Genomic DNA, 26,517 nt, shown 5'->3' on the forward strand with positions numbered 1-26,517 from the left:
TGTTCCACATTATACTGATTGTCTGAGATTTTGTCTATTTCTATTATAGAAAGAGGTAGAGCCTTATACTTAAATACAGCATTACAATATTATGGAAATATCTTTTTTTTTTTTTTGCAAATGCCTTTTAAAATTTTTTGATGCATTTTATTTTGGGATTGCAAAAGCATTTTGCAATTGTTTCCTGCAACATTCCTGTGAAGTAGACATGGTAAATAAGTGAAACAGAGGGACAGAAGATGGTTGTCTTCTAGGTGTTAAAAAGCAAAACATGCTGTATTATCTTTGCAACTTCCTGTGAGTATATAATTATCTCAAAATTTAAAAAGTTATAAAAAACCACAACCGGCCGGGCGCGGTGGCTCAAGCCTGTAATCCCAGCACTTTGGGAGGCCGAGACGGGCGGATCACGAGGTCAAGAGATCGAGACCATCCTGGCTAACACGGTGAAACCCCGTCTCTACTAAAAAATACAAAAAACCAGCCGGGCGAGGTGGCGGGCACCTGTAGTCCCAGCTACACGGGAGGCTGAGGCAGGAGAATGGCGGGAACCCGGGAGGCGGAGCTTGCAGTGAGCTGAGATCCGGCCACTGCGCTCCAGCCTGGGCGACAGAGCGAGACTCCGTCTCAAAAAAAAAAAAAAAAAAAAAAAACCACAACCAAAGCCAAAAACAACATGATTATTGATATCATTCCCCAAATTAGTAATTGTATAATATTCTAGGTATCATTCTTGAATAGGGAAAAAAAATCACAACATACAAAGGTTTTCTTTATTTATGGGTTACTATACGGATTGTAAGGTCTGAAGTAGGTCTAATACAGGGCCTAAGTTTTTCTTTAACTATACCAACATAAGTATAGAGATGAGACCTGTTATTCAAATTATAAGTGGAATCCTCTCCCAATTCACAGTTTAGAAAAACACCAATTTGCCTTGATTGTACTGACCAGAGTCAGATTTACCTGCATCCATCTTTTGGGAATGAAACTGCCATAGTATTTTTGGGAAAAAATTATTTTACCAGACGCCCATAGCCTGTTCACCCTAGCCTCTTACTTCTGTCTGCCAATAATGCCTGCACCAAGTATCTATTTTTAAAATACAAAATATCATAGTTAAAAGTCATAGGTAAGCTGACTTCAAGGCTTCATTCTTTACTCGTCTCAGTCACTTGAAATAAATACACTGATGCAAAATGGGGAGTCCAACTATATATGCTTTTCCTTTTTCTTGAGCTTTATTAAGACATTAATCTCACATTATCCCTCATCTCTTTATAAATTTCTCAAGTGAACTGTTTTTCAAGTGAACCGTTCCTATTTTCAATGTCTATCTTGTAGGAAATTGAACAAATGCCACTGTAACAAATGCCATAAGTAAGAACAAAATACTTCTGGATCCAAGAATTGGAGAAAAACCTTCTGGAAAACACACTGAATAAGTTCAGCCTTAAAAGGACAGAGCTGGCTTTCAAGATGTGGGGATGGCTAATTGGAGAAGGCAAAAAAGCCTGAGTAGTAGCACAAGCTGATAAACAACAAATATACTAGCATAATGATTATAATATTAACAGTAATGTGAAGCAGCTGCAAAAAAAATATGGCAATTTTAAGCTGTGCCAATAGGCATATAGTTATCAGTGTAACAAGTGCTTCTACTTTGAACCTTTACCGTGAGCCAGGAACAATGCTCTATGTTTTTGTTTGTTTATCTGAGACAGAGTCTTGCTCTGTTGCCCAGGCTGGAGTGCAGTGGCACGATCTCGGCTCACTGCAAGCTCCGCCTCCTGGGTTCACGCCATCTTCTGCCTCAACCTCCTGAGTAGCTGGGACTACAGGCGCCTGCCACCACACCTGGCTAATTTTTTGTATTTTTAGTAGAGATGGAGTTTCACCGTGTTAGCCAGGATAGTTTGATCTCCTGACCTCATGATTCCCCTCCCAAAGTGCTGGGATTATAGGCATGAGCCACCGTGCCCGGCCAATGGTTCATGTTTAAATGTACATTACTTCACCTAAATTTTACAATAATCCTATATGGTAATATTACGGAATTTACACTCAGAGATATTAATTATAGAGTTGTCAGGAACAAAGTCAGAATTCACACCCTCATCTGTCTGACACCAAAGCTTATATTTCTAACCACAACACAGTAATTACTGTTTCAAGTCACAGGAAGTAACAGTTGCTAAGAAATTTGCATTCAGTCACACAGGGCTATTATGTGTCATTTCAGGCACACATTAAAAACTAGAGTACTCCAGAATGGGAATGAGTTGGATGGATCATGCCACATAAAAAACTCTTTAGAAAAACAGTGCACTTAGCTAAGAGAAAATCCATAAAAATGACTAACAGTCTCTTCAAATACTTGAAAAGTTATTGTGAAAAAGAGGCAGAATCCTTTTTGTAGTATTACTCCAGAAAAAAAGATGCGACTGTGGATCAAGAGAGAATGGGCTTTCCAATAATTAGTAGTGCAAAGTAAAGACACAGGCAGTTTAGGGGGTGGTAAGTTATTAGTCTCTGGAGATACTCATACAGAGGTTGCATGAGGAACTGTCAAAGAATGATGGAAAAAGGATTCCTGCACTGATGAGAGCTGAAATCAGGGGACCTATGGATTGCATAACCCTGAGATAAGTTCCATAAAGCTATGCTATCAATTTCTCCTCTACAGTACAGATGTGTTTTTGGAGGACTCCCTCCACCCACTGACCCCCAAGCTCAAACAAAATCAAAAGAAGCAGAAATAGAGACAGAAGCAGGCCAGTAACAACTGGGTGGGAGGAAGGGAGTAGGATGCTTACTTATTCTCCCACAATCCTATTTTATTCAGTTTCACCCAGATGTATTTGTTTACCTTAAGACAAAAAATATAGCTTTTTTTTTTTTTTTCTCTTTTTCTTTTTTTGAGACAGAGTCTCGCTCTGTCGCCCAGGCTGGAGTGCAGTGGCGCGATCTCGGTTCACTGCAAGCTCCTCCTCCCGGGTTCACACCATTCTCCTGCCTCAGCCTCCTGAGTAGCTGGGACTACAAGCGCCCGCCACCACGCCAGGCTAATTTTTTGTATTTTTAGTAGAGACGGGGTTTCACCGTGTTAGCCAGGATGGTCTCGATCTCCTGACCTCGTGATCCACCCACCTCGGTCTCCCAAAGTGCCGGGATTACAGGCATGAGCTACTGTGCGCGGCAAAATATAGTTTTTATGATTACTGTGTAACTGAGCATAGCCATACTGTTCTATGTATCTTTGAGTAGTGAGAATGATATGATCATTTATAACCAAGCTTTTTCCACTGAATTCATCAAATAATTTCATAAAGATTTACGGGACTCTATTTTTTTTTTTTTTTTTTTTTGAGACGGAGTGTGGCTCTGTCACCCAGGCTGGAGTGCAGTGGCCGGATCTCTGCTCACCGCAAGCTCCGCCTCCCGGGTTTACGCCATTCTCCTGCCTCAGCCTCCGGAGTAGCTGGGACTACAGGCGCCCGCCACCTCGCCCGGCTAGGTTTTTGTACTTTTTAGTAGAGACGGGGTTTCACCGTGTTAGCCAGGATGGTCTCGATCTCCTGACCTCGTGATCCGCCCGTCTCGGCCTCCCAAAGTGCTGGGATTACAGGCTTGAGCCACCGCGCCCGGCAGGACTCTATTAATTTATAAGCACTGCACCAGGTTCTGGACATACACCTACTCTTCGAGAGTTTGGTGGTACAGCGTTATAAAAAAAAGTTTATACAAGATGCAATCGAGGTCCCAAAAACAGGATGGTTAGGAAAGGATCCAGAGAAGGTGACTGAGATAAGAAAGTACCTTCTGGGCCAGGCGCGGTGGTTCACGCCTGTAATCTCAGCACTTTGGGAGATCGAGACGGGTGGATCATCTGAGGTCAGGAATTTGAGACCAACCTGGCGAACATGGTAAAACTCCATTTCTACTAAAAATACAAAAATGAGCCGGGTGTGGTGGTGGGTGCCTGTAATCCTGGTTACTCAGGAGGCTAAGGCATAAGAATCGCTTGAACCCGGGAGGCAGAGGTTGCAGTGAGCCGAGATTGTGCCACTGCACTCCAGCCTGGGCAACAGAGTGAGACTTTGCCTTTTTTTAGAAAAAAAAAAAAGTGCCTTCTGGGTGACAAAGAAACCTTCTAGGCAAAGGGAAAAAGCATAAGCAAAGTCCTTGGAGGGTAACACTGAATAGTGCACATAGACCCTCAAAGTGGTTCTTAATAAGCTTAGGCAAGGTAAAACATAAGGCAGAAAAGTGGGCAGAAGCCAGATCACAGTGTCTTAATCACCATACTAGGAATATGAATCACATCCTATAAGCCAGCATTCTGAAACTCATTGGTCTCAGAACCTCTTATACACTTAACGATTGTTAAGGACACCAAAGAGCTTTGGTTTATGTGGGTTACATCTAGCAATAGCACATTAGTAATTAAAAGTGAGAAACATTAACTCACTTTAAAATAACAATATGACATGTCAGCATAAATGACATGATTTCGTGAAAAAATTCTCCAAAACCAAAAAAATTCAGTGTAATATTATATTTTTGCAAATCTTTTAAAATGTCTGGCTTAATAGAAGACTACTGGATTTTCATATCTGCTTCTCCAAAATATTATCATATATTATTTGGGTTGGAGTCAATGAAGAAAATCAGACTCATACAGATACAGTTGGAAAAGGAGTACAGTTGAAAAGTAGCCTTTTCAAATAATTGGAAATATTCTTTTTCAATTCTATACTAAAACCTAGTATTAATTTCTTAAAAGTTAACTGCAAGTGATAGAAAACCATATTAATGAATATATACTATTCATGTTCATATCAGTGAATATATTGTTATATTGATACACTTTGCACTGTCATTTGAAAAATACTGGTATATGGAGTTACACAGATCCTCCAAATATTAATACATTAGAATTGTATAACAAAAATTATACAATTTTAAAAATCACATTCATTATAATACCACCAATCTCAGAGAAGTCTAAGTATTGGGAAACTCTTATGGTCATAGTGGCAGATACAAGGTTTTTTGAATTTTATAATTGGCAACTAATACTGTCAACTGTTTTCCTTACAGCGACAAGTTCATTTTGTTCATTGTTGAGAAAATATCTCCCAACTACACAGGTCTGAATAAACATAGTTTGTGTGTTGATCATTCTTTCAAGTAAAAACAGTGTTCTATGAAAAATATTGCCTTGTTGAGCTTGCAACTTGTCTTAATCTATTTTCTGTTGCTATGACAGAGACCGGGTAGTTTATAAAGAAGTTTCTTTAGCTCCTGGTTCTTTAGGCTGGTAAGTTCAAGACTGGGCAGTCATATCTGCTGTCTTCTGGTAAGGGCTTCATGCTGCATCAAAAAATGATGGAGGAATGAAAGAGAAACTGACACGTGCAGAAAATAGGAGCGCAAACGAAACAGGCAACCTTGCTTCATAACAACCTGACCTCATTGTAACTAACGTAGTCCTCAGAGAGTGAGAACTCACTAACTCCCTCAAGACTGCACTGATTCTTTTATGAGAGCAGATTTTTCATGATCCAAACGCGTCTTAAACCACCACCTCTCAACACTGTTACATTGGGGACCAAGCCTCAACATGACTTTTGGTAGAGACAAACCATATTCAAACCACAGCACAAGTCAATCACACAAGTGCTTTACCTCAAGACAATCTCTGTACTGTGGTATGCAGAAGTGCTTGATGTACTTTCCATATTGTGACAGAATATTAAGGACATACACAAAATAGTCAAGATTTAATAAAATTATTGCTTTCTGATGGACATTCTTATGTGAAAATGGCTTTTGAGGGTTTGGGCTGTTAGAGAAAGGTAGCAAAAAAACACAATGCCTACTAGTACAGTTTGGTACCACCACTGCCGTTTACTATGAGGACAAATATCAACTAGTGAAAAAGGCAACTAACATCGTAGAAATATTATGAAAATAGTTGTGAACTATTTTGTGAAAGCCCTAAAGGAGTCTTAAGGATCCCTATGGTACATGGACTGCACTTTCAGAATAACTTCTATAAGCAATAAAGAGCCATTTTTTTTTTTAAGAGTTTTAAGTAACCTATATGAGATTTCTACAATGCAAGATTTCCCCAAGGCATCATTTTATAGAGTGATAACGCTTACAGTTGAGTATCAATGGCCTGAAGACATAGTGAGGATTAAGACCTGAAGGAAAGCAACTGCAATAAGGAAGAAGCATGGGGACTGGAAGGAGACAGGTTAATAGGATAGAGGCTTAGGTGACAAGAGTAGATGAGGGATTGGAAGTGGCTAAGGTGCTGTCTCTAGGTTTCTTTACTGAGGAGGAAGATGGTGCCATTCAGTGAATTTGAGAATTGGGGAAGGAAGAACAAATGGGGATGAAGAAAGGAATTCAGGAGAGTTTGTACTCTACAATGAAGTTCTAACTGAGAAATCAAGTATGTAGCTGGTCAATGGAAGAGCCGATTTTCATAATGGCTTTATTTCAAGCTTGTGTAAGAACAATATCCAAGCCTAACAGGTCTAGAGAATAGGATGAGGAAGGCACAATGGCAGAAAAGTTCTGGATTAAAGTGTAATATGGCATCTGTTCCCTCCCAGCCCCATGAATATCCGGATATTTATGTGTTTGAGTTTTCAGAGAAAGGGAATGCAGGGAAATGATTAAGGAGCTCTTTTGAAGAAGGGCTTTGTAATATAAAGGGGACACTGTATTAATTAGGGAAACATCAGCTGTTGTAAAGAAATCTCGATTGTTTATTACACAAGAAGTTTAGTTCTTGCTCAAGTAACAATGTGAGGTTCCTGGTTGGCAGATGGCCTTTTATGCAGTAATTCAAGGAATTATGCTCCTTTCCTCTTCTGACTTTGCCATTCTTCCCAGTACCTTGAAGTCTTTTGATACAGCTGGCCGATAGAGTACAGAAAGCACAACTATTTCTTAATTATCTTGGCAAACACTAGTCATATGGCTCTGCCTAGATGCAGGGGTTGTGGTGAGAAATTTAATCTTCGGTGGGTAGTTGCTTCCTAGCAATAAAAACATATTAGAGGAAGAAATGCATGAATAGCCGGTATATAGTTTGCCATTTCTTCACAGAGGCACATAAAGCAGGTTTATAAGTGATAAAGTATGACATTAGTGAGGACATAGGAGAACTTTCTCCATTTCTACATGAAATGTGACATCAATCTTAGCACCATGAAGGCTCCCGTACTTTCTGGCATTTCCTCTTGGGGAAGCAGCAGAGATGATGATGCTTGATTAGAGACAGCTGTTCTATGGACAAGCCGGTAAGCAGGCCGATGCTTATGCGTCGAGGGAAGTCTGCTTTTCAAAAAACAAACAAAAAAAACCCACGAGATATCTCTAGAAGACTTTCAGAAATATTAGAAAGGAATTTCAATGGAGAATGAAGCCCTGTGCAAACATCTAGGGTAATGGCCAAAATAGGCTATTTGGCCTATTATAATAATGCAAAATAGGCTATTAATGTAATTCTGATTCCATATGTATTTACAGAGTTAGTGTGAGGGACAGACTTGGATTATCAGTTTCTGACACAGTGAGTTTCAGGTGCCCATGGAACATCCAGGTAGTAATATGCAGGTTACAGAAGATACACATCTCAGGAGAAAGTTATGAACTAAAGACAGAAATTAGGAGTCACAACACAAAGGCAGAGTAAATGAAATCATGAAGGTATAGAGTTAAAAAAAGAGAATTTTATTTTTCACTTCATTTTTAATTTTTATTTTTAAACATCAACAGAGAATTTTGAATTCATCAGCTTTTGGTTCTAAAAATCTGTGTTATCAACACTACCTAGAACATACGTGCAATACAACCAAAAACAAATCTGCACTATCACTGCAAGATCATGTACTAATCTATTAACAAACATTTTAAGTGCTTTTGACCACATTGTCCACTTGCAATACTCAAAGTATACTGCAGCAGACAAATACTAGCTTCATGTCTTACTGACATGCCTTTAAAATGTTTTTTGAAGGACTCATGAGTTTTGTAACTCACAAAGCAAACAGCTGGACCTTACTACTAAGAATGCATTAACTAAAATCTCTGCTAGCATTTTTTTCCAAAATAAAACTAAACATAATATTGTAGAAGATGTGAAGACGGTTGAAAGTAAATTAGTCAGGAAGACATTAAACATTTTTTAATGCACTTACTGATGGAAAAATAAAACAGGAGTAAATTATATATAAGCTTTGAAATTCAGCTAAAATATTAATTTTGATATTAAACTGGTAGGAATATTCAGAGATTTCCTTAAATTCTGAGCAGAAGTCCATACTGCCATTAAAATAGATGTGCTTTGATTGTTGAAATAAATATCATACCAAGAAGATTAAAGCATTTTCAAAATCAAGAAAGAAATGCCAGAACTGTCTACAAAGCTAAATTATTTTCACACTTCAACAACTGCACCTGGTGCTCCACTCACCAGTAAGTAAAAAGAATAAGAAGTAACTAGGATTCAACTCCAGCTGGGTTTGGATATCATTAACTAAAACCTAATGCAGCAGCTGTTGAAAATTAGAATTAGCAATGCTGAAAACGTGCTATTATTTCACTGGAGTTTGATATGCATCAAATTCTAGAGTAATGGTTCTCAAATTGAGCATGCATCAGAATTACTTGGAGCATTTGTTAAAATACAAATTCCTGCCTTCCCACATTCCCTAGCTACTAATTCCAAGGACTAAGAATTTGTCAATCCAGTTCCCAATGCCGATATGATGGTCCAGGAACACTTTGAGAATCAGTGTTCTAGAGGGCATTTCTGTTGGCTTATTAAGAAGACATATACAGAATATTATCTTTTCCACATAACTAATTAATTTGTACCCCATTAACTGGAATTTTAGATATAGCTTAGATCTGTGAAAAACAACTTAATGGTATAAACTAGTTGTGAGGGTATTCTGGTCATCATGTCAATTATCCTTTAACTCATGGCACTGATTCTACTGGACTAATTGGATTTCCCATCTTCCTCACTGCTCCCCACCAACCACTAAGTCTCCTAAGGCTAGTCAGTTCCTCCTTAAAGGATGCTGTAACCATCATTATGAAAAGCACGAGTGAAATGTTTACATTGTTCTTGAGCATAAACTGTTATAAAACCCTTTGAAAATGCAACATTAATTAATTCTGAATCATGGTCATTACCCCACACCCTTTTAAACTGAAACTGTTTTTGGGGTACGACCAAGAATTCAAGAACCATGTTAAAGATATTCATCTAGGAACATTCTCTTATATGAAGAAATTCTGATTAAATTACAATTTCCAGTCCTGGCTCACTAGTTAAAAACTGAAGCTCAAGTAGATTGTACACTACCCATTGTGAAGACTAAAACAGTGAGTTAAAAACTTTTTTTGGGACTGGGTCTCACTCTGTCACCCAGCTTATAGTGTAGTGGCATGATTAGGGCTCACTGCAGCCTCGACCTCCCAGGCTCAAGTGATCCTCTCACCTCAGCCTTCAGAGTAGCTGGGACTACAGGCGCGTGTTACCATGTCTGGCTAATTTTTGTATTTTTTGTAGATACAGGGTTTCAGCATTGTTGCCCAAGCTGGTCTCAAACTCCTAGGCTCAAGCGATTAGCCCACCTCAGCCTCCCAAGATGCTGGGATTAACGGTGTAAACCATTGCACCTGGCCTAATACTTTTTATATTTTACAGCTCTGTATCTTCTGAGAAACTGTTATAGCTTTTCAGTTGAATTTGTATTTTTAATGAATCTTTAAAAATTAGTCACAGGTATTAATATTCTAAAGATGTTCTTTTCTAAACATCGATTTCCAAAAATTGTCTTCCTTTGCATTTGTCTTGTGTAACAAAAAAGAACCATTATTCAGAATCCTGTAAACTACAATTCTTTACTAGTGACACTTCAACATGCTCACAATGCAATGATAATTGATATTCTCAATAATGACCAGTAAAATGCTGGACAGTTGTATCAATTGACAAAAACTAATGCTGGACCATAATTTGAGTTTTAATTGTGTTTTACTGAATTTTAATTACATGAAACAAGTGTAAGAAAAAAAATTCTCAAGTAGAATATTCTTCATCTTGCAGACTACCATTTACTATACAATAGACATTTTAATATCTACTTTAAAATAATTTGTTGATCTTTACATAGCCTATATATTAGCTTTTTAAATCCATTAATATTTTTGGCTTATTTTCCTATGCCAGAAATAAAATTACAATCATTATGAAAAGGTATGGGTTGATAAAATTAATGGTGATAAGGCAAAGTAACTCAAAACTGTTCTATTAGTTACTCTGCCTCATCCTCATTAATCTATTTGAATTAGGCAACATAAATTTAAGTACCTTCTAACTGAACACTGGAACCAATCAAACCATGAAAACCGAAAAAAAAAACCACGTAGAATTAATGTGACTTTTTGGGGGAGGAGAGCCTAACTTGTTTAAAAGCTACTTCTTTCTCTGAAAGAAAGGTGATAACCATTATTACCCAGTATACAGCAGACACACAAATTTGCTTTAAAAAATATATACATACTAAATTAAACCATATGGGAGACAGAGTTCTTCACTCCACAATCTAAGAAACATTAAAAGGAAGTGAAGGATAATGTTAAAAGTGAAGGTCTGAGGTGATTTGATCTCTACCAACCTAATGTTACACATAGCACAGTCAAAGCTAAAGCTCCATACATGTCAAGACTGGTTAGTATAATATTCTAGGTATATCACACCTGACTAATCCTCAGAGGTTTTTTCCTCTAATGGCGCCAAGACTCTGAAGGACACAGTGAAAGTGGCAGAAAAGTCAGAGATTAAAGTGGTCAGATAACTAGTGCAGGACCACGATTTCTGAGACTAGAGTAATCTAAGAATCATATAGAAAGTTAGATTACCTTAAAATAGATTACAGGGTATAACAAATTCCATGGGACTGGGGAATCTGTATTTTTAAAAAGCTCCCAAGGTGATATAAGAGCAGGTGGTCTAAAATCGATAACAGAAGATATTAGAAAGCAATACAGGTGTCAACATTTGTTGACTCTGGTTTGTGACCTTGTGGGTACCATTCTCCATTTTACCCTTTTATAGCTAAAATTTTATAGGAGTCTCTGTAGTATAATCTCTCATATTTGGAGACCATTTTATTTCTAATGTACTCCCAGTTTATTTCCCAATTTTGGCTTTTTTTTTGGTGGCCTAAGAAAACCTAGAAATAATAAGCCTAAATAAAACAAAGTTCAAAAAATAAAGAAAATAGAAATTTTAGGAATAAGATTACTTGATGGGATCTATCAAATTACTCAAATTCTTAAATCTTAATTTATAATTACTAACATTTATATTTGCACATTAAAAGATAACGTACTAATTATCTAGACCCATACACACCATAGAAAAGGCAGACTGTTAGACTAGATAATAAAGCAAGATTCAGCCATATCCTGACCACAAGAAAACCACTTTAAATGAGAGAAACATTAAATAACTTAAAAGGAAAAGGATGAAAAAAAAATATATCATGTTATCACAAATCAAAAAAAGCTGGTATAGCCATATTAATGACAAACGGATCTCAGAGTAAAGAATATTGGCAAAGATAAAAAGGATCATTTCATAACGATAAAGGGGTCAATTTATCAAAAAGACATAACAATCCTAAACACTTTTGTACCTTTATAAGAGAGTTTTAAAAACATATGTATTAAAAACTCACAGGAAACAGACAAATCTGCAAGTATAATCAAAGATTTCACCATCATGCTCACAATAATTGATAGTAAACAGAAAATCACTAAGATACAGCAAATTTGAACAGTATCATCAACTAATTAGCCAATTGGCATTTAGAGAACACTCCATCCAGAATGCAGATACACATTCTTTTCAGGAGTACATGGAACATGTGATAAGATAGACCACATTCTCACTCATAAAATGACGTTCAAAATATTTGAAAGTACTCAAATCATACAAAATATGTTCTGACTAAAACAGAATTAAATTTAAAATAACAGAAAAGACATTTGAAATGTCCACAAATACCTGGACTAAATAACACACTTCAAGTAACCCAGAGGACAAAGAAAAAAACAAAAAGGAAAGTAGAAAAGTATTTTGAACCTAATAAAACAAAACCATCAAAATTGTGAGATGTAACTGAAGCAGTGCTTTAAGGGAAACACATAGCACTACACTATCATATTAGAAAAGAAGGCAATTCTAACATCAGTGACCTAAACCACAGCTAGTTCTTTGTGCCCCCCCCAAAAAAATCAATAAAACTGATAAACTTCTAGCCAGACTAATAAGAAAAAAAGAGAAGATACAAATTATCAATATCAGAAATGACAAAGGAGAAAACACTACAGACAATAAAGGAATATTATAAGCAACTATAGCCAATAAATGTGATAAATTGCTAAATTCCTTGAAACACAAAAATTAACAAAGCTCACGTATAGCTAAACAGAATAACCTTTTAAATCTATCAAATGTATAGATAAAAAACCTTGGCACAAAAAACAAAAACAAACCTTTCTCACAGATAAACAAAAGGCCCAAATGGCTTAGAAAATTCTACCAAACAAAAAAAAATACCAATACCAAAAATACCAACACAAGAAAACATCAACACAAACTCTTGAAGAAAACTGAAAAGGAAAAAATGCTTTCCAATTGAGTCTCTGAAGCCAGCCTTTGATATCAAAATCAGACATGAAATCCCTTATAAACAGAGACAAAAATTAACAAAATTTAGTGAAATGAAAGGACAATTATCATACCTATGTAGTTTATCCCAAGGATACAGATTGATTTAACATGCAAAAGTTAATGTAACTTACCTTATTAAACAAGCTAAAGACCATGTATTCATCTTAATACATGCACATAAACAAAATCCAACATCAATTCATGATAAAAATCTCAGCAAACTGGGAATAGAAGGGAACTTCTTCAAACTAATAAAAGGATCTCCTTTTATTTCAGTTCAGCTGGTATCATACTTCACTGAAAGGCAGACTGGATACTTTCACCCTAAAACTGTGAAGGAGGCAAGAATGTCCACCCTCATCAGTTTTATACAACACTGTCTTGGAGGCTCTAGCCTGTGCAATAAGGCAAGAAAAAGAAAGGCACACAGATTAGAGAGCAAGAAGTAAAACTGTCTTGTCACAGACAGCATGACTGACTGTGTAGAAATTCTCAAAGAATCTATCAAAAAAGCTATAAGAATTAATGAGTTTAGCAAGGTTGCAGTATATAAAAACCAATATACCTAAATCAACTGTATATTACTAACAACAGACAATCAGAAATTCACATTAAAAAAATACCATGTAAAATAGCACAAAAATATAAACAAACTTTGCAATAAGATGCACAAGACCATACAGTAAAAATTATAAAACACTGCTGAGGCCCGGCCTGGTGGCTCACACCTATAATCCTAGCACTTTGGGAGGCCGAGATGGGAGAATCACAAGGTCAGGAAATCAAGACCATCCTGGCTAACACGGTGAAACTCCATCTCTACTAAAAAAACAAAAAACTAGCCAGGCGAGGTGGCGGGCGCCTGTAGTCCCAGCTACTCGGGAGGCTGAGACAGGAGAATGGCATGAACCCAGGAGGCGGAGCTTGCAGTAAGCCGAGATCATGCCACTGCGCTCCAGCCTGGGCAACAGAGCGAGACTGTCTCAGGAAAAAAAAAAAAAAAAAAAACACTGCTGAGAAAAATTAAATAAGATCTAAATAGATATGCCACATTCATGATTAAAAGACTACTGTTAAGATGTCAGTTCTCCCAGAATTTATATACAGATGCCATGCAATCCCAAAGAAAACCACAGGACACTTTTTGGTATGACTTGACCAACTAATTCTAAAACTTGTATGGAAATGTAAATAATTTGGAATAGGCAAAACAAATTGAAAGATAAAAAAAATTGAAGGATTTACACTACCTTATCTCAAGACTTGTTATCAAGTTACAGTAATCAAGACAGTATAGTACTGGGATAAAGACAGACATCCAGATCAATGGAACAGAATAGTGAATCCAGAAATATAACTATACAAATATGATCAATTGATTTTAGAAAAAGTTGGTAAGATAGTTCAATGAAGAAAATATCATATCTTCAACAAATAGTATGGGAACAACTGGATAGCCATTTTAAGGGAATCTTCATTCTTTCTTCATTCTTCACATCATATATAAAAATGAATTTAAAGTGAATCACAGACCTAAATACAAGAGCTAAAATTATAAAACTTCTAGAAGAAACAATCCTAGTAATTTTAGGTTTGGCAAAGATTTCTTAAATATGACACAGTAAACAAGAACTACAAAAACAAACATTAATATAGTGGACTTCACTGAAATTAAAAGATACAGAAATGAAAAGGAAAGCCATATAAAGGAAAAAATATTTGTGAAATGTATAACCAACAAAAGATTTGTATCATAGCGATAAAAAATGTGTATCTTACAACCTAGTAAGAAAATAGCCAGTCCATTTTTTTAAATGAACTAAAGATTTGGACACTTCCCCCAAAAAGAGATATGTAGATAAGAAGATGAAAGATGTTTGTATTAGAGAAAATAAAAGTAAAACTACAATGAGATACCACAACAATTTGTAAGAATGGCTAAAACTGAAGACTGGTTATACTGAGACTTGTCAAGAATGTGGAGTAACTGGAATTCTCATGAACTGCTGATGGGAATATAAACTGAGACAACTATTATGGAAAACAGTTGGACAATTTCTTAAAAAGTTAAACATATAGGCCGGGCGCGGTGGCTTGCGCCTGTAATCCCAGCACTTTGGGAGGCCAAGGCGGGTGGATCACCTGAGGTCAGGAGTTCAAGACCAGCCTGGACAACATGGTGAAAGCCCATCCCTACTAAAAATACAAAAATCAGCTGGGCATGGTAGTGGGTGCCTGTAATCCCAGCTACTTGGGAGGCTGAGTCAGGAGAATTGCTTGAATCCAGGAGGCAGAGGTTGCAGTGAGCCAAGATCGCACCATTGCACCCCAGCCTGGGTGACAAGAGTGAAACTCTGTCTCAAAAAATAAAAAAAAGTTAAACAAACATCTAATCACATAATCCAGCCATTCCACTCCTATTTATCTAAGAGAAAGAAAAGCATATATCCATACAAAGTATTACACCAAAATGTTCATCGGCTTTTATTTTCAATATGCCCAAATGGGAAACAACCTACATGTCCATCCACAAAGAAATGACTAAACAAATGGTAAGATATCCATACAATGGATTACTGCCCAATGAGAATATCTACTATCAAAGAACTATTGATATGTACACCATGGATCTCAAAATCATCATGCTGAGTTAAAGCCCAGATCCTACCTCCCATGAAAAGGATACATACTAAGTTATACACAGTAATGAACAACTTAGTTGCTAGTTTCATAAAGTTCTCATTTTAGTTGGCTGTTTATTCCCAAACTAGTTTATGGCAGTTTTCTCTGTTACTGTAACTGCAAAAATCAAAGACATATGAGTGTGAAATGAAAGAGGACTATTGCTTCCATGAAAATCAAATTGGATACTCCAGAAAGACCTAGGAAATATTGCTCTTAGATCAGATATTGACAAAGAAATTGCAAAAGACTTGAGGGAAAAATCTGGAGATCTAAGTTGTTTCGCAAAGGTGTTAAATTTTTTGGTTACATTTTAAAGGAAGTCCAAAATGGAAAATATAGACTAAGTATTATAGGTTTGCTTTATAAAACAAAGATAATGTGGAACTCTCATAAGTAGACCCATATTCAAGGAAAAAAAAATACTCTTTTATATTTTTGACATGTTCACGAATGAGTGTACACTTACATATTTTGACTTAAAATAGTTAAGGTATAATTTCTACATGTATCAACTAATAAAACAGGGACTTAATCCCAATGACTAAAAAGAGTTCCTAAGGTGTTTTGAGTTCAGTTTTTTCCTGCCACAAAAGCAAATACACTCCCCAAAAAAGAAATGGATTACCAAAACCAGAAAGAAAGGGTTAAAAAAATCTCACCATTCGAATACAATCACTGTTACATCTCTGGCAACATCTCTTTACTGTTTTTTTCTTATGCTTTATTAAACATCAGTTGATAACACACAAACTCGTTTGAATCTTGTCTTTTCCTCTTAACATTACAAACAAGCTAGTTCTTCCATATTGTTGAAAACATTGTTCTTTTAAATAGTTGCATCTGGCACAGGCTTTTAAAGTTACTGAATCCGTGCATACACATACCGATGTCTACCTATAATGAGGTACAGTCATTTATTTCTCACTCTTCCTGAATTGACAAGTAGGAATTAAAGATAATATGGATTAAGAAGAGTTTAAAATTGGATTCTCAATACAGATGTCACAGGCAATGACTACTTCTTTACTTAAAAAAGAAAAAAAGTCCTGGCTGAATATTTGTCCCCTTTATTCTCATCTATTACCTGTTTATTCAAATCTATAAGAGCAGCTTCTTCAAAAAACTACCGACCACAAAATTGCTATTAACTCAACAACCTGTGGCAGTTATCAAAACACTTCCCACTTCAAAGGTGAACAGTAAAAGCAATTACCTATGTGGAGTTTTAAAAAAGGGTTTTAAAAACATCCCACACTTATGTGTGAAGGCAAAAATATACACTGACATTTCATGCCTGGTGTCTAGTTGCTGTCTTCCTATGTTTGCTTTCTAGGGAATCAATAAAATAAAAATAATAAGGATAGAAATGGTAATGGTAGGCCGGGTGAGATGGCTCACGCCTGTAATCCCAGCAATTTGGGAGGCCAGGGCGGGTGGATCGCCTGAGGTCAGGAGTTCGAGAACAGCCTGGTCAACATGGTGAAACCCCATCTCTACTAAAAAACACCAAAATCAGCTGGGCGTGGTGGTGGGCACCTGTAATCCCAGCTACTTGGGAGGCTGAGGCAGGAGAATCGCTTGAACCTGCGAGGCGGAGGTTGCAGTGAGCTGAGATCACACCATTGCATTCCAGCCTGGGCAACAGCACTAGACTCCGCCTCAAAAATAAATAAAAACGACGTGCATAGCTCTTTACATCTAGAACCTGCTGTCTTTCAGGCCTAACTGGGGTTCATTCTGTTGATCTGATGCATTCTTCTCCTTGACTTTGTACTTCAGCCCGGTCCAACAGCACTGGAGGTTTCCTTTTCCGTCATAGTTTGTCCATTGTCAACAGATAACAGATGTCATCGTTAAAAAGCTTGGTAAAAAGTTTAACTGGATTATATCCAGTTGATTTAGTCCATTCCTCAGTTCAAACACGTTTAATGTCACCATCTTTATTAGAATGTTCTAGCTCTGGCTTCGGCTTCTGTTGGTTCCCAGGCAGCTTCAGGGACAGTTCTGTCAGGAGCTACTTCTTAAGTACTTTGCCCAAATGACGCAATGTATAGGTTCTGAAGGTGTGTTACAAATTGCACAGTCAGGAGAGGTTCTCTGTGTTGGCTTAGGATGACATTCATAACACTTGGTCACACCCTTTTTGATAGTAGTTATTTGTCCAAGATATCCAGCAGTTCCACTTCCAATAAGAGGAACATCAGCTGCCAGGCACACTCTATTAACATGGTTTCGGGCAGCTCTGTTATCTAAAGCATTCATAACCAATAAAAACTATCAAAAAAATTCCATATTGTAGTCAGGGTTCATGATGCTGTCATGGTAGGCAACGATATTAGTTTTCAGGTAAAACTGCAGTGCACTTTCCCTGGCAACCTGTGCCTTTGATCTTCCAACATGTTTCTTTTGAAACAAAAACTATCTGTTGAGGTTGGTGACATCAATAGTAACTAGATCAATCAGGTCAATTGGGAGAAGCCGGTGAGCACGAGGTTCTTGAGGAGCTCACAGCACTGAGACTCTGAGAGTTCATTTAGCAGAAAAGGAGGATGGAGCTGAGCTCATATGGGATAAGGATGACCCATATGCAATGGATTTTGTCACCTCTGCTGCAAACCTCAGGATGCATATTTTCAGTATGAATATGAAGAGTAGATTTGATATCAAATCAATGACAGGGAATATTATTCCTGCTATTGCTACTACTAATGCAGTGATTGCTGGGTTGATAGTATTGGAAGGATTGAAGATCTTATCAGGAAAAATAGACCAGCGCAGAACAACAGTTTTGAATAAACAACCAAACCCAAGAAAGAAGCTTCTTGTGCCTTGTGCACTGGATCCTCCCAACCCCAATTGTTACATATGTGCCAGCAAGCCAGAGGTGACTGTACAGCTGAATGTCCATAAAGTGAGTGTTCTCACCTTACAAGACAAGGTAGTGAAAGAAAAATTCACGCCGGGCGCGGTGGCTCAAGCCTGTAATCCCAGCACTTTGGGAGGCCGAGACGGGCGGATCACGAGGTCAGGAGATCGAGACCATCCTGGCTAACACGGTGAAACCCCGTCTCTACTAAAAAATACAAAAAAATAGCCGGGCGAAGTGGCGGGCGCCTGTAGTCCCAGCTACTTGGGAGGCTGAGGCAGGAGAATGGCGTGAACCCGGGAGGCGGAGCTTGCAGTGAGCTGAGATCCGGCCACTGCACTCCCGCCCGGGCGACAGAGCGAGACTCCATCTCAAAAAAAAAAAAAAAAAAAAAAAAGAAAAATTCACTATGGTAGCACTAGATGTCCAAAGTAAAGATGGGAAAGGAACAATCCTAACATCTTCCAAAGAGGGAGAGACAGAAGCTAATAATCACAAGAAGTTGTCAGAATTTGGAATGAGAAATTGCAGCTAGCTTCAAGCAGATTACTTCCTCCAGGACTATACTTTATTGATCAACATTCTTCATAGTGAAGACCTAAGAAAGGATGTTGAATTTGAAGTTGTTGGTGATGCCCCAGAAAAAGTGGGGCCAAAACAAGCTGAAGACGCTGCCAAAAGCATAACCAATGGCAGTAATGATGGAACTCAGCCTTCCACCTCCACAGCTCAAGAGCAAGATGATGTTCTCACAGTTGATTCGGATGAAGAAGATTCTTCAAAGAATGCTGACGTCAGTGAAGAAGAGAGAATCCGCAAGAGGAAATTAGACCAGAAAGAATCTCGGTACAAAGAGGTTACGTACAGAACAGAAGGAAGAGCTTGATGATGTCACAGCATTAGATTGAACAGAAATGCCTCTGAACAGAGCCCTCTTAATACTTATTTATCTGGGCAGAACCAGATTATCTGTTATGTCCTTTGTTCCAAAGGGAAAAAACTGACACCAGTGACTTGAAAATGATTCTGCTCCCTTTGAAAGCATTCATTTCGCTAGAACTGTTAGACACACTGCAGTATGCTATACTGAAAGTAGGAGTATAGTTTTAAAAAACCTTTGAACAAAGTATGTGCATAATCAGTCATGAGAAAAAACAACACAATGCATGTTGTCTTTTTAATGTAAATACCCTTAGGTATCATTAACAGTTTCAAAATATTGTGGTTTAGTAAAGTTGATACCTGGTTATAAATATTATGCCCTTATTTTTGGCTAGAAGAATGAATTTTAGCCTAGATCTAACCATTTTTATACTCTTAACCGACTGAAACAGATTCAAAGAAGTATCAAGTGCTATGCATTGAAACTTGTTTTTAAATGTTAAATGGCACTATGTACACTAATGTAAAACAGTGTTAATTTACTCACATTTTCAGTTTGTACTGCCTGGTATGTCTGTGTATGAAGCCAATTTTTGTGTATTGTTACAGTTTCAGGTTATTTATAGTAGATGTTTTGTAAAACTCAGTGACTATGCTTATGGACCAAATAAATGGCATCTGCATTCTTGTTACATAATAGATAAATAAACAAATAGTAACGGTGTCAACTAGAAAGCTAAGAACTAGTAGAGCTGTAATGTCCAAAAATGTCAGTACTGTCTGTTACTGCTATTTATTTAACGGTCTTTATTTTCTTATCTTCTAATTCTACATAACAAAAATAATGCCACATTTCAAAATTATGTGACTAAATAGTGCTAGTATTTACTACCACAGAACCTTTCTCCTCCCCAGTGTTTTGGCTGCTGAACTGAATATAGATTATCAAAGATTTGTTGTGAGCCTAACATTTCAATGGTTCTATAAATTTTATAGCATTTCATCTTACTTGCTCTGAGACTTCAAATACAAAAGTACTTTTTCTAAATTTTCTAAAATAAACATTACTATTATAATCCAAAGAAAATTTATTCTCACAAAATATGGTACAAATATAGTCACCCAACTAAATATTAAATATTTATTTCTATACATGTATTTCATGGCTTCCTGTATATATTTATTGATAAATACTAAAGCTGATATATGGAAAGACTTGATATATTTAGTAAGGTCATATTTCAGAAGCATTGTTAATGCAGATAAGACATATACATCCACATTTTTCAACAAGAAAGATGTTACTTCAGTTCCAAACGACCACACTTAAGGTAGGGCGCAGACATACATAGAATATAAGACAGGACTGTAACAATCAAGTCTTCAGTTACTTTTCACTTCTGACTACATGACTATAGTAAACAAGATACCTCCATCAACTGATTCTTGGGGATAAAAAATCCAATTACTGTCTTGCTTTACAATAAATTTAGAATAAAATGTTTTTTTGATTGTTAAATCAGGTAAAGCATAAGGTACTTTAAACTGATTATTTGGTCTCATAAAATGATTCAATCTAAAGGCTTAATTTAGAGTCACCTACAAAATGACCCTGTATTCTACATTGTCAATCTTAAAAGTTTAATAGTTCTTAAACTTACATAATTTATTATTTTTTACCCAGAATCATCAATGTAGGACTAATTCTGATGAAATAAATCTAGATTATTTCCCCTTTCCATCAGCTCATCTCCCAACCAAACAATACTTAGAATTATCACAAAGAGTCTTTCTAATCACACTTATTTAACTTTGTAGTATATTTTGAATTAGAAGGCACAATTAATAAAACTGTTCTCTATATAGAAAGATTTGTTATAAGGGTCCCCTATACCAGATGTGTCTGTTATTTCTCTGAGAAAATCTAATCTTGGAAGGGCTGGGGGAAAGGAAGAATAATAGCATGGCTCCTCTTTAGCTTCACTTTAGCCACCATGATTAGAGAGGGCAAGGTTTCAGACATGCGTTTAGGAAGCATGTAGTCATTTAACTTTTTCATGTGGTGTAAAGCTTGTAAACAAGAAGTCAGAAAAGTAAATTCCTATGAATCATATACTTTTTACAAAGTATTTCAGTTAACATATTCCCAGATATACAGAATTACAGAATATTGCCAATTATAATCTATCCAATGATGACTGTGGAAATGTGTAATTTCCAATGATATTTTATCATCTTGATATTCTGGAAACACTAAATAATATAGGATCTTTTAATCAGGAAGTCAATTTGTTCTGAAAGAAAAGGGTCTTTATGTTTAGTTATGCCTGGCAGGCATTGCAAAAGAGTACTTCCTCTCTATAATTAGCACAGTGAAGGTATATCTATCCAAAAAATATCAAGAGGAGGTATATGTAAGAAAGGAGATGGGTTTTTCATTTTTAAAATAATGGCTTCCTTAAAAAGTAATATCAACTAAAAATGGATTAAGGACTGAAACAAAGGACCTAGAACTGTAAAATTCCTAGAACATAGTGGCAAATTTTTATTACATGGGTCTTGGCAATGATTTGTTGGCTACGACATCAAAAGCACAGGCAAAAGAAGAAAAAACAAACAAGGAGCATGACTGTATCAAACTAAAAAGTTTCTGCATAGCAAAGGAAACAATGAAATGGCAACCCACAAGATGGGAGAATATATTTGCTAACCACATATCTGATAAGGGATTAATAGCTGTAACATATAAGAAACTCCTATAACTCAATAGCAAAAAACTTCAAATATCTCAAATTTACAAATGGACAAAGGACTTCAATTAACGACTAACAGGTATAGGAAGATGCTGGACATCACTAATCATCAGGGAAATGCATATCCAAAGAATAATAAGGTAAATGCTTTTTAAAAAAAGTTAAACACAGAACTAACATATGATCTACCGATCCCACTTCTGGGATAGGGTAGTTCTGTGTTGAATTTTTTAAAAGAACTGAAGTCAGAATCTTGAAGAGACAGTAGCACTCCCATATGTACACTGAAGCACTGTACACAACAGCCAATATGTAGAAACTTTACTGTCCACCAACAGATGAGTGGATAAAATGGATTTACTGTGTGATAACACAGTAAATTATTATTCAGCCTTTTAAAAGAATGAAATCCCATCATATGCAACAACACAGATGAACCTTGAGAAATCATGCTAAGTGAAATAAGCCAGTCACAGAAGGACAAATACCGCATGCCTCCATTGATGAAGTGTCTAACGTAGTCAAATTCGTAGATGCACAAAGTAGAATGATGGTTGCCAGGAACCGAGGTGGGGAAGCAGTTGCTGTTAATGTGTATAAAGTGTCAGTTATGCAAGATAAAGTTCTAGAGGTCTGCTGTACAACATTGTGCTTAATGCTGTGTTAACAATAATGTTCTATACACTTAAAATTTTGTTAAGGGCGGGGGAAGGTTCATAATATTTTACATTTAATTTTTAAAATTCAATTTACTGCTTCTTTTTTTAATTTATATATACTTTTTGAGAAATTGTACTACTCTCTACCTTTTACAGTTTTTTGAGGTGTCACAGAACTTGCCTACTGGCTTTTTTCCCCCTGAGATACACAGATACTCTGTGCTACGAAGTCTTCCTTTTTAAGGTTAATATTCCAGACTTTTGACTTAACTCTTGCTTACGTGCCTAATGACAGAAATCATGCTCTACTACTGCTAATATTCTATGAGCAGAAGGCTTGGATCTACCAGGGTATTCTTGAGGTTCTGAAAGGGCCACAGTACCTAATTCTTCTCACTTCCTTCTAGTACCTGCCTCACCTGGATAAGTTATGCCTAGCCTGCAAAGCACCTTGGCTAAGAAAATGCCCCATGCCCCATGCACCACAAGCCCCCTGCAAAACCCAGTCAGAACAGTCTTCAGACTGGTAAATACAGACATCATTTAGAGATACAGGTACTTCAAAGATGGGCAGAATAGGCATATTAGAAGGAAAATGGATACTTCTAAAAATCTCACAGGAATGGAATGAGAAAGAATATAGGTCTTATATCAAGCAAAAATCCTCAAATTGAGACCCTGAAAGGCAAAAATCTCTCTGTTCAGGGATGGGGGAGAGGTAGAGAGAGATGGAAATTCAGTCCTCAATTCTTGCTCAATTATATCAGAATAAGGAGGAATTATTTCTAATTTTCCCCAAACATGAGACTCTTATTTCTTAAAATCTCTAAACTGTCCTCTATGGGGAAAAATGCCTTTCAAGCCTTCCATTGGAATGCCTTCCATTATTTTTCATTCCAAAGAAATCTGCTTGCTTTCCATTAATGGATCTATTAAAAGGAAACTACTTTTGTTCCTTCTTAACCTTCTTTTCTAATATAGTAAGAAGAACAAAATTAAATCCCCAGATTTTTTTAAAGCCTACAATGGGATTTTAAAATGCCACTAATTAGACTACACAAATACAGACACTACTTGCACTGAATACTGTCACTCCATACACTGTCAACAACTGTAAGAAACTTCCTTTTTCAGCTACCATCTCTTGAGCGACTCCTATGCTTTGGCACCTAGTCTAGAAAGTTTATATATGGTATCTTCTACCTACCTTTTAATTAGTTACCACTGGTCAAACTTTAAAGATGAAGCAACTGAAGCTCTGTGAGGATAAAACCATAGCCAGTGCCACAGAGCCATTAAGTGGTAAAATCAGTATGTCACCCAGTTCTCTCTGATATTCACTGAATAGATTATTGAACTGATACAAGGATAAATGGATGACAGCTGTCCTGGATATTTAAGGACAGATAATAAACATCCAGAAATTCATTAAGAAAGTAATAATAATGAATAAGGTTATTATACTTCAACCTCTTCTGCATTCAGAGATGGATGTGTTAGATGCTCATTCCTATTCTTTTGCAGTGAGGCTGGAATGCACCAGGACAGAATTCAATAGCTGAGGATCCCAATGAAACCGAGAGGAAGAAAATATAAGCAGAGGCACACCAGGAAGCAAACTAACAGTCCAAAATAGCAAAGATACCTATGGTCCACACCCCGCCCTTACCAGTTCTTAGTGAACAATTGGTTTTGGTAATACTACTGAGATAGCACAGACTGGTGGTTTAGATGATCTCTTTCCAGAATTGCCAAGATATTTTAAGTTTTAGCAAGCCCTGTATTTTAACTGGCCAGAAATCCACCACAGGAAGAGGCTGTGGAAAGTCATGAATTGCCATTTTGAAAACTGGAACCGTACAGTTACCAAAGGAGAGGTGCTTTATTACTAACCCACATATCATTATTACCTTCCATATCAGTACAGGGTTCAGCCAAAGTTGTCATTTGGCTCATGATTGTTTTCACTAATTTATATTTTCCATATACATGGGAAATTTAAAAATAGTTTTCAATTGTATACAATAGAAATTATATTAAAATTATAGATTACTTTTTTTTTTAAAAAAAGGCAATATACTCAAGGCTTCAAATGTGAAGAGGTATTTTTAAAAAGGTATGTAAAAAATTTCTCTGTCAGAATCCTTTTTTTTTTTTAGTTTCTCTCTGGTTCTGTATCTATCTGCTCAATTCCCAACCTTCACAACACATAATCACTATTATTAGTTTTTGGTTCAGAAATCACTTCACGTATATATAAGTTAAAGCAAATACCTCACTTTTACACAAATATTAGGACAATATGTACTTTGCTTTGTCTTGCCTTTATGTAACTTAAATAGATCTTCAAGATCTTTCTACATCAAAACATAAATACTGTCCTTGTTTTGTTTAAAGCAATACAGTAATTCACAATATGGATGCAAATTCTAATTTTTGCAGGACTTTCCAGAATAACTTCTGTTACATACAACATGCTTAGCTTTAGAGTTTTATAATCCTTAATTTTATTGATTTTGAATTTCCATTTGACATTTAATTTTGAAAATGTTTTATGACAGTACCCTAAAGGTACTTGTTGGAATAATATTCAACAGTCTAATTATTTACATGTATATTCAGTTTCTAGGATGGCATCCCCAAACTCAAAATAAAATGTATGGACACAGTTAAATATGTCATGTACTTAAAATAATCATTTCAGTGGTAGTGATAGACTTTGCCCATCTGTGCATCCATCCATTTATTTCACTACTTTCCTCAGTAGTTATAAGATTGTGAGATAACTGCTAATTGTTAAGAACACAGCATATTGTCACAGAACAGACCAAATCCACCTTGATCAAACAGATGGTTGTGACCTAACTAAATAAAATTTGACAAGTTTTAAAAACTGTAACATTAAGAAAGAGTCCACAGTCATTTATGACTAAAAAACTGTTGGTTAAAGTATATTAATCATTAACAATATAAAGATTTTCACCGTCACATGCCACGCAATTTTACTTCTAGGCACCTACTAGAAAAACATTTGCTTGTGTATATAAGAAAATATGAAGAAAAATGTTGACAGATGAACTGCTCATAACTGCAAACAATCTAAAATCTGTAAGAGATATATTATAGACATATGCTACATAACAGTTAAAGGAATGAACTAGATCTGGAAGTATCAAGATTGCTAGATATCAGAATTATTGAGTGAAAAAATGCAAGTTGTAGAATACATTCACTATGATAACCATCTCTGCAAATAAAAAATTAAAAAATGTATGGTTACACAAATATGAGTAAAAATACCAAAAAAGTACTAGGAACATACATACCCAATTTATAATACATTACTTTATATAAGACAGAGGATCAGAATTGGACATGGTGGTAAAAAAAAAAAAATGTCAACTGTATTTGAAAGATTCTATTTTTAAAGACATATTGATATAATTTTAGAAGGATAGCTAAATATGCAAAAATATTAATGTTTGATAATTCTGACAGAATAACCTTTGGACTTTTCTGTACTCTTTTAATTTCTAAAAATTAAAAAATATATATTAAAAGGCCATTTATTGTACAGATTTATTGGGCCATATAATTTTATAACTACAACCATGTAGAATAAATGAAATGAAAACATTTTAACTTGTGCTTTTCAACAGCAAGATACACTGAGTAATTATAATAGTTATCCAACTCATAAACTCACCAAACTTCAATGGCTGTTTCACATCACAGGGAGATATTTTATGCAGAATTCACAATATTATAGAATTACATATTAAACATTCATGTACCACTTTCATCACCAGAAGAAAAGCATATTTCAATGACAATAAAGCAAAAGTTGGGAGCAGATTAAAAAAATGTCAGCACCCATGAATGTGATAAATTAGC

General features: G+C 36.1%; 1 protein-coding gene and 2 pseudogenes across 4 annotated transcripts in view; 1 reads left to right on the forward strand and 2 right to left on the reverse strand.

The window, feature by feature from the left end:
• The window catches only part of HS2ST1 (heparan sulfate 2-O-sulfotransferase 1), a 200,421-nt gene that overhangs the window by 52,242 nt on the left and 121,662 nt on the right, over nt 1-26,517 (reverse strand). The window lies entirely within an intron of this gene.
• Nucleotides 14,660-18,054, reverse strand: LOC140709217 (SUMO-activating enzyme subunit 2 pseudogene; annotated as a pseudogene).
• Nucleotides 17,861-19,284, forward strand: LOC140709429 (SUMO-activating enzyme subunit 2-like; annotated as a pseudogene).

This window comes from Chlorocebus sabaeus, chromosome 20 (assembly GCF_047675955.1).
Source record: "Chlorocebus sabaeus isolate Y175 chromosome 20, mChlSab1.0.hap1, whole genome shotgun sequence".
In the NCBI taxonomy this organism is placed as follows: domain Eukaryota; kingdom Metazoa; phylum Chordata; class Mammalia; order Primates; family Cercopithecidae; genus Chlorocebus; species Chlorocebus sabaeus.